The sequence below is a fragment of the Macrobrachium nipponense genome, chromosome 4 (assembly GCF_015104395.2).
Source record: "Macrobrachium nipponense isolate FS-2020 chromosome 4, ASM1510439v2, whole genome shotgun sequence".
Taxonomy (NCBI): domain Eukaryota; kingdom Metazoa; phylum Arthropoda; class Malacostraca; order Decapoda; family Palaemonidae; genus Macrobrachium; species Macrobrachium nipponense.
In genome coordinates, this window is record NC_061100.1 from 28998560 (window position 1) to 29011063 (window position 12504).

Sequence of the window (12504 nt, forward strand, 5' to 3'; positions counted from 1 at the left end):
AATTATGCTTAGATGGATGAAGATAAGAATAAAAAATACTGCTCATGAGTAATATAAACTTTTTGACTGTCCTTTCTGATTGTGTCATTTATGTTTAAATAACTTCTTATTTGTTATCAACAATCTTCTAGAGTAAATTGTCTAACTGGTCAAATTTCCTATTTCGTTCCCCTCTGTAAAATTATCATTGAGACGTTCACTACAATAACAGAATAAAGTTGCCCACAAGAAATGTTAACTATTTAGACTATCCCAGCTGAATTTGTCGTTTATATCTAATTAACGTCATATCAGTTATCAATAGTCTTGCATAGTAAATTGTCACAATGGTCAAAGCTCCCTTTTTGTTCCTGTAAAATTACCATGCAGACTTTCACCACAGAAACAGAATCAATTGCCCATAAGAAATGCTAACATTTTAGACTATCCTGCCTGATTTGGATATTCTTATTTAATGAACTTCTTATTAGTTATCAGCAGCCTTCTATAACATTATCTTACTGGGCAAGTCTCTATTTTAGACTGCCTTGTAAAATTACCGTATAGACTTTACCTACAGAAACAGAATAAAATTGCCCATAAGAAATGTTTGCTTTTTAGGCTCATTTTTTTATTTCTATTTAATCAGTTTCGTATTTGTTATTCGCAATCTTCTAGAGTGAATCGTCTTACTACTCAAATCTCGTATTTCAAACCCCTTTTAAAATTACCATCAAGACTTTCACTACAGCAACAGCGAAAGAAACATTTCCTCTAGGCATTCATTCTTTCTCCCGGTTGAGCGAACGTTCCCGCAATTGAAATCGAAGCAGAATGGAAACCATTTGTGCAACCAGCCGAAATCAAGGTAAGTTGAGATTATGCAACTGAACTGCAATATTTGGTTGATTTCCTACGCTTCGCTTCTTCCGTAGATATTATTTTATTCTTACTCATCTTTTTCAATTTTTCTTTCATTCCTCTTTCCGTTAGATTTTTTTTCTCTCTCAGGAGTCATAGTTTTATTAAATTCCAGAGCTTCTTTCTGCGAAGTACATCTAGTCATCCAGTTATGGTTCTCTGTCATATGCTGTTGAGTACATAAACGGACACACGAATAAACACACATATATACATGCATACGCGCACATACACACACATACACACACACACACACGCACACACACACACACACACACACACACACACACATATATATATATATATATATATATATATATATATATATATATATATATATATATATTCTTAAACTATCACAGTAGATGCTCGTGACTATATTAGATAAACGAATACCAAAGGAAAATAATAAGCAGAAATCCAAGCACTTTCGTCTTTACTAAGACATTGTCAAGCAAAGAATGAAATACAGTTGGAAAGAAAGTTACCAGGCGAACAAAAGGATCAAGAATACCAGATGGTTAATTGTCAAAAGGGTAAAAGTCAAAGAGATAATCCAGGATTATTGGATATCACAATGTCACAAACTCAAACAGAATTAACCGTAAGAGAAACTAAAACGTAGCCATACAAAGTCCAAAAACATGTATAAAACTTAATATATTAATTTTGTTGCTTATATTTATCTACTTTTTTCATTATGACGGCATCAAGTTTAAATAGACCAAGACTTAAATTTAGGAAACCTCCAATATTTGACTTGATGAAACAAGATTCAATTATATTTTTTTAACTGTCATTACACGGGATTAGACCTCTTGCTTGACTCCAGTTAATAGGATGATCTAAATCCCTCATATGCACAAATAATGCATTCGATATTTATCCAGTTCTCACAGAACATTGGTTCCGTTTGATTCGTTGTGAAAGGGATTTTCCGGTTTGTCAGTGATATATTTTATCACATTTTTTGCAAGGAATTTCATATATGCAGTCGGGAGCATCTTTAGGAAATTTTTTTAATACTAAACTCTTAACATTGATATTACTGAAAACAACGTTTATGTTAAAAAGCTTTAAAATTCTAGGAATTTCTAAAGACCTTCTATCATATGCTAATTTTAGAATGCTATGCTTACTAAATTTATTGACGCTGAGATTAAAACTATTTATGATATTGCATTGAAACTTAAATACCCAAGGACTTTTATAGAGCTAGAAAAACATTCTATTTAACTAATGACAAATTTGAATTTAGTAAGCATAACATTCTAAAATTACCCTATGATGAAAGGTTTTTAGATATTCCTAGAATTTTAAAGCTTTTTAACATAAATGTTGTTTTCAGTAATATTTGTCAAGAGTTTAGTAATAAAAAATTCTAAAGATCTTCCAGGCTGCATATATGAAATTCCTTGCAAACAATGTGATAAAGTCTATTACGGACAAACCGGTAAATCTCTTTCACAACGTCTCAAACAGCACCAATATTCTGTGAGAACTGGGCAAATATAGAATGCATTATTCGTACATATGAGAGATTTACATCATCCTATTAACTGGAGTCAACTAAGGGCCTTAATCCCATGTAATGACACAGTTAAAAGGAATATCATTGAATCTTGTTTCATCAAATCAAATGATTGCTTCATAATGAAAAAAGTTGTAGATAAATATAAGCAACAAAATTTATATATTCGGTTTTCACATGTTTTGGACTGTACGGATACTTTGTAGTTTCTGTTAGGGTTAAATCTATGGTTATGTTTGTGACCGTGTGATATCCGATAAACCTGGATTATCTCTTTAACTTTTACCCTTCTGACAATTAACCATCTGGTATTTTTGATCTTGTTGTTTACCTGATAACTTTCTCTTCAATTGTATTTCATTCGTTCCTTGACAATGTCTTAGTAAAGACGAAAGCGCTTGGAGTTCTGACTATCATTTTCCTGTGGTATTCACTTATTTAATGAAGTCACGTGCATCTACTGGGATTTTTTAAGTATATATATATATATATAATATATATATATATATATATATATATTATATATATGTATATTAGGGTATATATATATATATATATATATATATATACCTATATATACATATATATGTATATATACATATACATACACACACACACAAATATATATATATATATATATATTATATATATATATATATTATATATATATATAAATATATATATCTATATATATATATATATTTAATATTGTATTAAAAATCACAGTAGATGCACGTGACTTCATGAAATAAGCGAATACCACAGGAAAATGATAGGTAGAAATCCAAGCTTATTAAGACGAAAGCCCTTGGATTTCTGCCTAACATTTCCCTGTGGTATTCGCTTATTATACGTATATATGTATATATGTATACACTATATATTTACATTACTGTAATGACTTCAAATTTTCCCTGTTGTTCCACAGCCAAGACAGAAACTGAAGCTCAGTCGACCTGTTTACGAGAGACTGATCTCGAAGAAGCTAGGATTTCAATCAGTGATGTCTTTTCGGGTTGTAAAGTGGCTTTTGAAACTCGTCAAGCCTTTCCTTAATTCGCACAACGGGGAGAGAAGCGAGAGGTCATAATAAACTCCTAGTCAGCAAAGTCTTTTGTTTGTTTCTCTTATCTTTATAGAGAAGAGGGTAAACACATTCAATACATACCTAATGTATAAGTTACGGAAACGAGTATCTGCAGATAAGATCAGTACAGAGCGTGTAGATATATATATATATATATATATATATATATATATATATATATATATATATATATATATATATATATATATATATATATATATATATATATATATATATATATATATATATATATATATATATATATGTGTGTGTGTGTGTGTGTGTGTGTGTGTGTGTGTGGGTGTGTGTGTGTGCGTGTGTGTGTGTCTGTATTCATGAATGTATATGGATACATTCATACATATATGTATATATATATATATATATAAATATATATATATATATATGTATATATATATATATATGTGTGTGTATGTATAATATATATATATATATCATATATATATATATATATATATATATATATATCTTTTACACATCACCTTCAGCGAGGAGATTACGTCTAAGTTTGCTTTGTTTCTTCGTTGTTGATAGGATGCCGAAAAAAATATTCGTAGATTTCTATCAGAATTTAACCGAAGGTGGGTCTGGTGACTCATCAGCAAGTGGTCAGATTCTGGGAGAGATAGGAAAGACTTGTATTTTGACTGAAATCCTAAAATCCTCTATTAACAACCCTTCATAACTTCCTATTGTATGTCCTTTGGGCTGTATACCTGACCGTGAGAGAACATTCTTGTGGGTCAGATGAGAAATACCAAACTCCTGATTTCTTTGGATAGTGATAAAGAAAAGATTTGAGCTCATCATGAAAGCAACAAGAAAAAAACGGCTTGAATTAGAAATGAAAGTTAATTTCTGGTTTTCAGTGCAGCATTACAGAGTGCATTCTAAAAATTCTAAAAATAAAAGATGATCAAGTAAAGGGACTAGCGCATAGGCGTACCGACCAGGGGGGCAGGGGGGGCAATTGCCCCCCTGGGTCCGGGAATCAGCTAACGTTCGGGGAAATCGGTCTAGAGATTCGGGTATTCAGGGAAGGAATTTTTTTATTTTATATAAATAATAATAAATTAAAAAATAAATAAATAACAAGAATAAAAGTAAAAATAAACTTGTCGGGGAAATGGTTGAGATATTTGGGCATTCGGGAAAGCTTTTTTTTTTTTTTTTTTTTTTTTTGATAAGCATAGGAATAAAAATAAATATAAACCTGTATTTGTAACCAAATAATAAATAATCGCATGTGAATTACCATTACAATTGAGAGTATATATAAGTTATATGTATGGTAGTTATAGAATATGTTAGAAGAAGCTAATATTATGAACAAATATGTCGTGCACGAGAGAGAGAGAGAGAGAGAGAGAGAGAGAGAGAGGAGAGAGAGAGTCTCACCATCAGCAGACTGAAATGCATCCGTTGCTGATTTCATGGTTGGAGAAGAGGGTCTTGAAAAGTCGATTTAAATCGTTGTGCCGATGATTTTATTATAGTTTTCTGTTAAATATCGTATATCCTTCATTATATATTCTTTATCATTCATTATCAACCCTTCGCTACAGCTAGTGTACAGTAATATACGATATGCTAGCCATTATTTCCAAAGCATTATTGGCAGATAATTTAGTTAGGCAACACAGTTAGTAATGATTATAAAGTTACAAATAAGTACATGATAGACTGATGCAATATGGAACGGTAATCAGTAGGGAAACTGTAATATTAGAAACTGAATACATATTAGCATTCTAATGATAAGTCAGTGTTACGGTCAGCAAAGTACCATATTGCAATGCTCTTTGCATTCTGGCTATACTGCTAGCGAAACAGGAAGCAGGGCAGCCAGACAGTTGACACTCCTGTGACTCCTCTCTCGGTGTTCCTTGTTTAATTATTTTTATGTGAGTAATCTATACTGTAGGTAAGAAAAGGAAAAGTGTTTCAGTCTGCTAACTTTTGATCAAACATTTATAGATATAGAAAATGACTCGGAGTGTTTAAGAAACAGGAAAATAGTTGCAATGGTATCTTGTGAAAGGCATGGAATGGTGTATGTTGGTGAAAGAAGTTGAATTCCCTTCTTCAGTGATTAACAATTACAAATCTATTTATGCTAGTGGCTGTTTTCTAAGTGGCCTAAAGGGGCGTGTATAAAGGGTTGTTTATTAGTGAAGTGGTTTTGTATACTTTTTCATCATGAAATTACAAAACCCTCGCAAATTTTAACATTTCAGGAGAACTAAGTCAATTGTGTGTTTCCCCTGTGAAAAGTTTCTCAGTGACCATTCCTTTGCATTCAGCAACTGGAAAAAGCCTGAAAGACTGGCAAATCATGCTCAGAGCAACAGTCACAAATTAGCCATGTCAAAATGGATTGCCATGAAGATAAACGAAAGACAAGAAACGTCAGTTTTGGTCCAACGTGATGATGCTCGCAGAGACATGGTCCAGAAGAACAAAGCCTAACTCAGAGTGATTGTCGAGTTCATCCTTTTCACTGCACAACAAAACATTCCCCAAAGAGGGCATTCAGAAGATAGGTCCAACATTGGACAGGATTCAGATGTAAATCGAGGAAACTTGATAGCACTTTTGCATCTCCGATGTAGGGACATCCCATGGCTTGCCGAGAGATTAACTTCTCAGCTGGAAACACATCAGCAGTGGCTCTCACCAAACATCCAGAATGAGATTCTAAATATTGCATCTGACCTTGTTCTAAAGGACATATCTAAAGCTGTGGGAAACACTGGGAAGTTTAGCATCATAGTAGATGAAACAACAGATGTCAGCAACAAGGAGCAAGTGTCTGAGTGTTTGCGCTATATACACAATGGTCAGCCAGCAGAAACCTTCGTTGGCTTCCATTAAGTAAAGTCTGCAAAGGGAAAGGCACTCTTCCAACTGGTACTGGATGTACTTCACAAAATGGAGCTGAGAACTGAGAATGTAGTTAGCCAGTGCTATGATGGGGCATCTAACATGAGTGTCAAAGAGAAAGGTGTGGCTACAAGAGTGCAAGAGGTTGCACCCAAGGCCATCTATGTCCAATGTAGAGCAACAACCAGAAAGAATTCTACATGCTCTAATAGAGTTGTCTAAGGCAAAAGATGCCAAAACTTCTGTGGATGCAAAGGGTCTTGTCGAAGCTATGCTTGAGTTCCAGTTCATCCTTGGCTTGCACACTTTAAAAGTGATCTTTTCCAACACAACTGTCCTGGCTAGATACCTGCAGGGTCATGATGTTGACGTGATGGCTGCAAAGATCACTAGTGATGCTACACCAGAAACCCTCAAAAAGTGCAGGGAGGAAGATATGTTTTCTCTCATTTGGGAAAAAGTGCGAAAAACTGCAACAAACATTTTTGAAATTGCACCAAACACTGAAGAGGTGGAAACTAAAAAGCACCAAAAGAAACCAACCAAGAGGCCGCAAGCACTCTCAGGAGAAACTCCTGAAGAACCCATCTCATTTACAGACCATCAAAGAGCCAGGATTTCTTACTATGATGCCTTAGACAGAGTTCTTACTGAAATGAGAGAGATTTGCAAGCAGGGATACACATATCCTGACATCCCTGGCAAAAATGATATTAGGGAACGCAGTAGAGGATGATTTCAAGGCAGTGTCTCTTAATGGCTGAAACTGCCCTTTTTCATAATCTGGAAGGAGTGGATTTGAATACTGCAAATAAAGTGATGAGGTATCTTTACTCAAATTCTCTGTGTCAAACTTTGCCACACTTCAGTGAGATGGCAAAAACCCTGGCAACCTTCTTACCCGCAACATCTTGCTCAGCAGAGAGGTCATTCTCATGCCTGAGAAGACTAAAGACTTTAGATCTACTTTAGATCTACTATGGGTCATGATAGGGTCTCAGCATTAGGACTTCTCTGCATTAAAAGAGGTTATGCTAGCAGGATAGATATGAAAACCATAATAGATGTATTTGGCAAACGAAAGGGAAGGGACAAAATGTTCTTTTAATTTATCCCTAAATAGGCTATAAAATGTAATGCAATAAAGATTTCCTTCCGTATTTGACTATTTGTACAGGTTTGGAGTAATGATAATCTAATAGAAAAGTAATTAGTTACACATTTACGTAATTATACTTATAATTCTTTATTTCTATCAAATGGTAATTTTAACTGCAATAGAATTTTCTCAAATATGAAGTAATCTTCGGATGAGAAATATTCATGCTAACGTTAATTTCTGCAGGTCTAAAATTTTAGAAATATGTTTCATTTGTTGTTGCACTAAAGCTTTTAAAAGGAGGCCAAAGTACATATTTTTTTTATCTGCATTTTGTTTTATTTTCTTTGGTTATGTATTCATAACTGAAATTTTTAATGCTTGAAATTAATTTTTATAATATTTGTGTTTGAGATGTTCCCTCATTGTAATTGTAGTTGTAATTTGATAATAGCACAGGTAATTATAACTGTAATTGTTATAATTCATATAAAGCATATAAGCCTGATTTGTATAATTTTAACATAGTTGGTGATCTTGCTAGTCATGCCTTTTTTCGTGAAAAATAATGTAAAAGTAAATATTGATTGGATGTTCCTTTTGTAAGTTATGAAATACCTTAAAAGTTGCCTCGGCGTTATATTATTTGAGTGGATTTCGGTTTGAAAGCATACATAAGGGGATGCATGTATATAATCTGAAAAAAGAATAGAATAATAACTAGGTAGTTTTGCTAAAATTCTTCAAATTCGTACCTGCTGTACATAATTTAACAGCTGTTGGTATTTGTTACACAAATACGGTGATTAAAAAAAGAAAGAAAGAAAGAAACTTGTGATGTTTAAAATTCGGGCAAATTTGGTGTTGCCCTCCCAAATGAACTTCACTTCGTACGCCTATGGACTAGCGGTATTACAGGTAGTAAACAGAGTATTATTTGGTCACGGGAGAACTGAAAGAGCTAACGAATTAAAGTTGTCTTATTCGAAGCTGAAATTCCACAGTTTGTCTCAGATTAAAACCCAAAGCACTTAGCCAAACACAGAGAGGAATAGGAGTGGGGGAAATGATTTTGAAGAGGGACTACACACTTTCCTGAGAATTTCAGGGTACTATGTATCTGCGTTGATGTGCGTGAGGTAGCTATGACATATATAGATTTTGGGAATTACAAGAAATATTCTGAAAACTAAACTTTTATTTCTTATTCTGTATTGATACTTATTTCTCGTTTTTTAAACGCAAAGCGCAAATGCGTAAATAGCGTTTCGGTCAAAATAATGAACTAAAAGAGGTCAAATTACGGAAGATTTGAGTTTCCTGAAGGCATAACTCTGCTAATAATGATAACGATGATAATGTTGATAAGGAAACGATTTTTCTAAAACTGAAAAAAATTGAAATTAAATGAATAAGAATATACTGATACATTTAATACAAGAAATGCGATGCAGTAAGTATTTCATTGGTCATAAATCTAAGAAATGCAGTTTGCTAATCGTTAGCAGGTTAAGGAAGACTTAATCTCAATATTGAAGCGAATCTCTGCCGGGTGGGAGGGAAGGGGGGCGGCGGCTGGATTAGTGCCTTCAGCTCGCCTTAAGTGGTGCACTCTAGGCATTACTAAAGGGTGCTTGTATCGTCCCTTCGGCCCCTAGCTTCATCCACCTTTTAGTCTTTTACTTAACCTCCATTCCCACTTCCTTTTTTTAAAAATCTTTCTGTCCAATCTCTTTTTCCATTACTTCTTAGTGCAACAGTAAGGTTTCTCCTAGTTCCATCTTCAGGTCCTTGTACTTCTTCTCTATTTTATGGATCGCTTCATCTCGCTATTCAACCACTCCAACACCTTTTCAACGCTTGACTTGACAGCTGAGAATTTCATAAATCCAATCATTTAAGCGAAGAAAATATCTTCGAGTCTGAGATCACTCCAAGAAGGTGGTTCCCACAAGACCTGTTTTATCATATTAAAATCACAACCCACTCACCCGAACGCAGTGGAAGATTAGGGAGAGGGAGAAACAACACTCTCCGTAAATATTTTCGTGGAGAGAAAAGAATGGAAGGACAACATTCGTTTTCTTGAGCTTGCTTCTGAGCGGTGCAAATACGTGGTCATATCCCATTATGGGGGCAAATAGGTGCAAATACTTAATCGTATCCCATTATGGGGGCAAATAAGTGCAAATACGTGGTTGTATCCCATTATGGGGGCAAATAGGTGCAAATACGTCTAGTCGTATCCCATTTTATGGGGAGGGGGCAAAATAGGCTTGCAAATACGAAGTCGTATCCCATTATGGGGGGAAATAGGTGCAAATCGTGGTCGTATCCCATTATGGGGGCAAATAGGGGTGCAAATACGTAAGTCGTGTCCCATTATGGGGGGCAAATAGGTGCAAATACGTGGTTGGATCCCATATGGGGGCCAAATAGGGGCAAATACGTGGTCAAATACCCTTATGGGGGCAAATAGGTGCAAATACGTAGTCGTATCCCCAATTATGAGGGGCAAATAGGTGCAAATAGTGTATCCCATTATGGGGGCAAATAGGTGCAAAATACTTAATCCCTTTTTTTTTTTTTTTTGTATCCCATTATTGGGGCAAAATAGGTGCAAATAAGGGGTTACGTGGTGTATCCCATTATGGGGGCAAATAGGTGCAAATACCGTGGTATATCCCATTATGGGGGAGGGAAATAGGTTTGCAAATACGTGGGGCGTGTTCCCATTATGGGGGGCAAATAGGTGGCAAATATACGTGGCCGTTTTGTTCCATTTATGGGGGCCCACAATTAGGGGCAAATTACGGGGTGACTGGGTTCCCGTGCAAATAATCCCATTATGGTGCAAGCGCAAATAAGCGTCGGGTTGCAAATACGGTGGTGGGGTTCCCCCATAGTCCCCATTCTAAATGAAGGGCCCAAATTGGTTTTTTTGCCCCAAATACGTAGTCCCCCGTAAATTCCCATTAATGGGGTCAAAAATTAGGTTGCCAAATACGTGGTTCCATAATCCCATTTAATGGGGGCCCAAAATAGGTGCCCAATCATACGTGGCTACGTATCCCATTTATTGGGGGAAAGAAGAGGACAAATAGGTTGCCAAATTACGTTAGGTTCCCGTAAAATCCCCCACATTAGGGGGGGCCCACAATAGGGGTGGTTTTACGTTCAAATGCAAAGGGGTAACGTGGGCGGTTTTTGTAAAGAATTCCATTATGGGGGGGCCAACTTAGGGGCCAAATCATGGTCATATCCCATTATGGGGGCAAATAGGTGCAAATACGTAGTCGTATCCCATTATGAGGGCAAATAGGTGCAAATATGTAGTCGTATCCCATTATGGGGGCAAATAGGTGCAAATACGTGGTTGTATCCATTATGGGGGCAAATAGGGGCAAATACGTGGACATATCCCATTATGGGGGCAAATAGGTGCAAATACTTAATCGTATCCCATTATGGGGGCAAATAGGTGCAAATACGTGGTCGTATCCCATTATGGGGGCAAATAGGTGCAAATACGTAGTCGTATCCCATTATGAGGGCAAATAGGTGCAAATACGTAGTCGTATCCCATTATGAGGGCAAATAGGTGCAAATACGTGGTCGTATCCCATCATGGGGGCAAATAGGGGGTGCCAAATACGTGTGTATCAAAATCATGGGGGCAAAATGGTTGCAAAATACGTAGTCGTACCCATTATGGGGCAAATAGCGCAAATAAGTAGTCGTATCATCATGGGGGCAAATAGGTGCAAATAGTGGTCTTATCCCATTATGCAAATAGGTGCAAATACGTAGGTCGTTTTATTCCCATCATGCGGGGAAATAGGTGCAAATATGTAGTACCATCATGTAGGTGCAAATAACGTGGTGATCCATATGGGGGCAAATAGGTGCAAATATGTAGGCGTGGTCATCATGGGGGCAAATAGGTGCAAATACGTGGGGGTCGTAAATACCCCATTATGGTGGGCAAATAGGTGCAAATATGTAGTCGTTGTCCCATCATGGGGGCAAATAGGTGAAAAATACGTAGCGTAAATCCCTAGGAGGGCAAATAGGTGCAAATATGTAGTCGTGTCCCATCATGGGGGCAAATAGGGGCAAATACGTGGTCGTATCCCATTATGAGGGCAAAGGTGGCAAATACGTAGTCCCGTTATTCCCATTATGAGGGCAAATAGGTTGCAAACTACGTGTCGTATCCCATATGCAAATAGGTGCAAATACTTAGTCGGGGGGATCCCATAATGGGGGGCAAATAGTGCAAATACGTAGTTTATCCCATATGGAGGGCAAAATAGGGGCAAATAGTAGGCGTCCCATCCCATAGGGGGAGGGCAAATAGGTGCAAATACGTGGTCGTAGCCCATCATGCCAAATAGGGGCAAAATACCCGTGGTCGTATCCCATTATGGGGGAGGGCAAAAGGTGCAAACGGTGTGTATCATATGAGGGCAAATAGGTGCAAATACGTGGTCGTACCCATCATGGGGGGCAATAGGGGGTGCAAATACGTAGTTCGTTATCCCATTAGGGGGCAAATAGTGCAAATAGTAGTCGTATCCATCATGGGGCAAATAGGTGCAAATACGTAGTCGTATCCATTATGGGGGCAAATATGGGGGCCAAATAGGCTGGCAAATACGTGGTCGTATCCCATTATGGGGCAAATAGGTGCAGAATACGTGGTCCCGTGTCCCATCATGGGGGCAAATAGGGTGCAAATACGTGGTCGTGTCCCATCATGGGGGCAAATAGGTGCAAATACGTGGTCGTGTCCCATCATGGGGGCAAATAGGGGCAAATACGTGGTCGTGTCCCATCATGGGGGCAAATAGGGGCAAATACGTGGTCGTATCCCATTATGGGGGAAATAGGTTGGCAAATACATTAGTCGTATCCCATTATGGGCAAAATAAGGGCAAATACATAGTGCGTAATCCATTATAAGGGAGGACAAAATAGGAG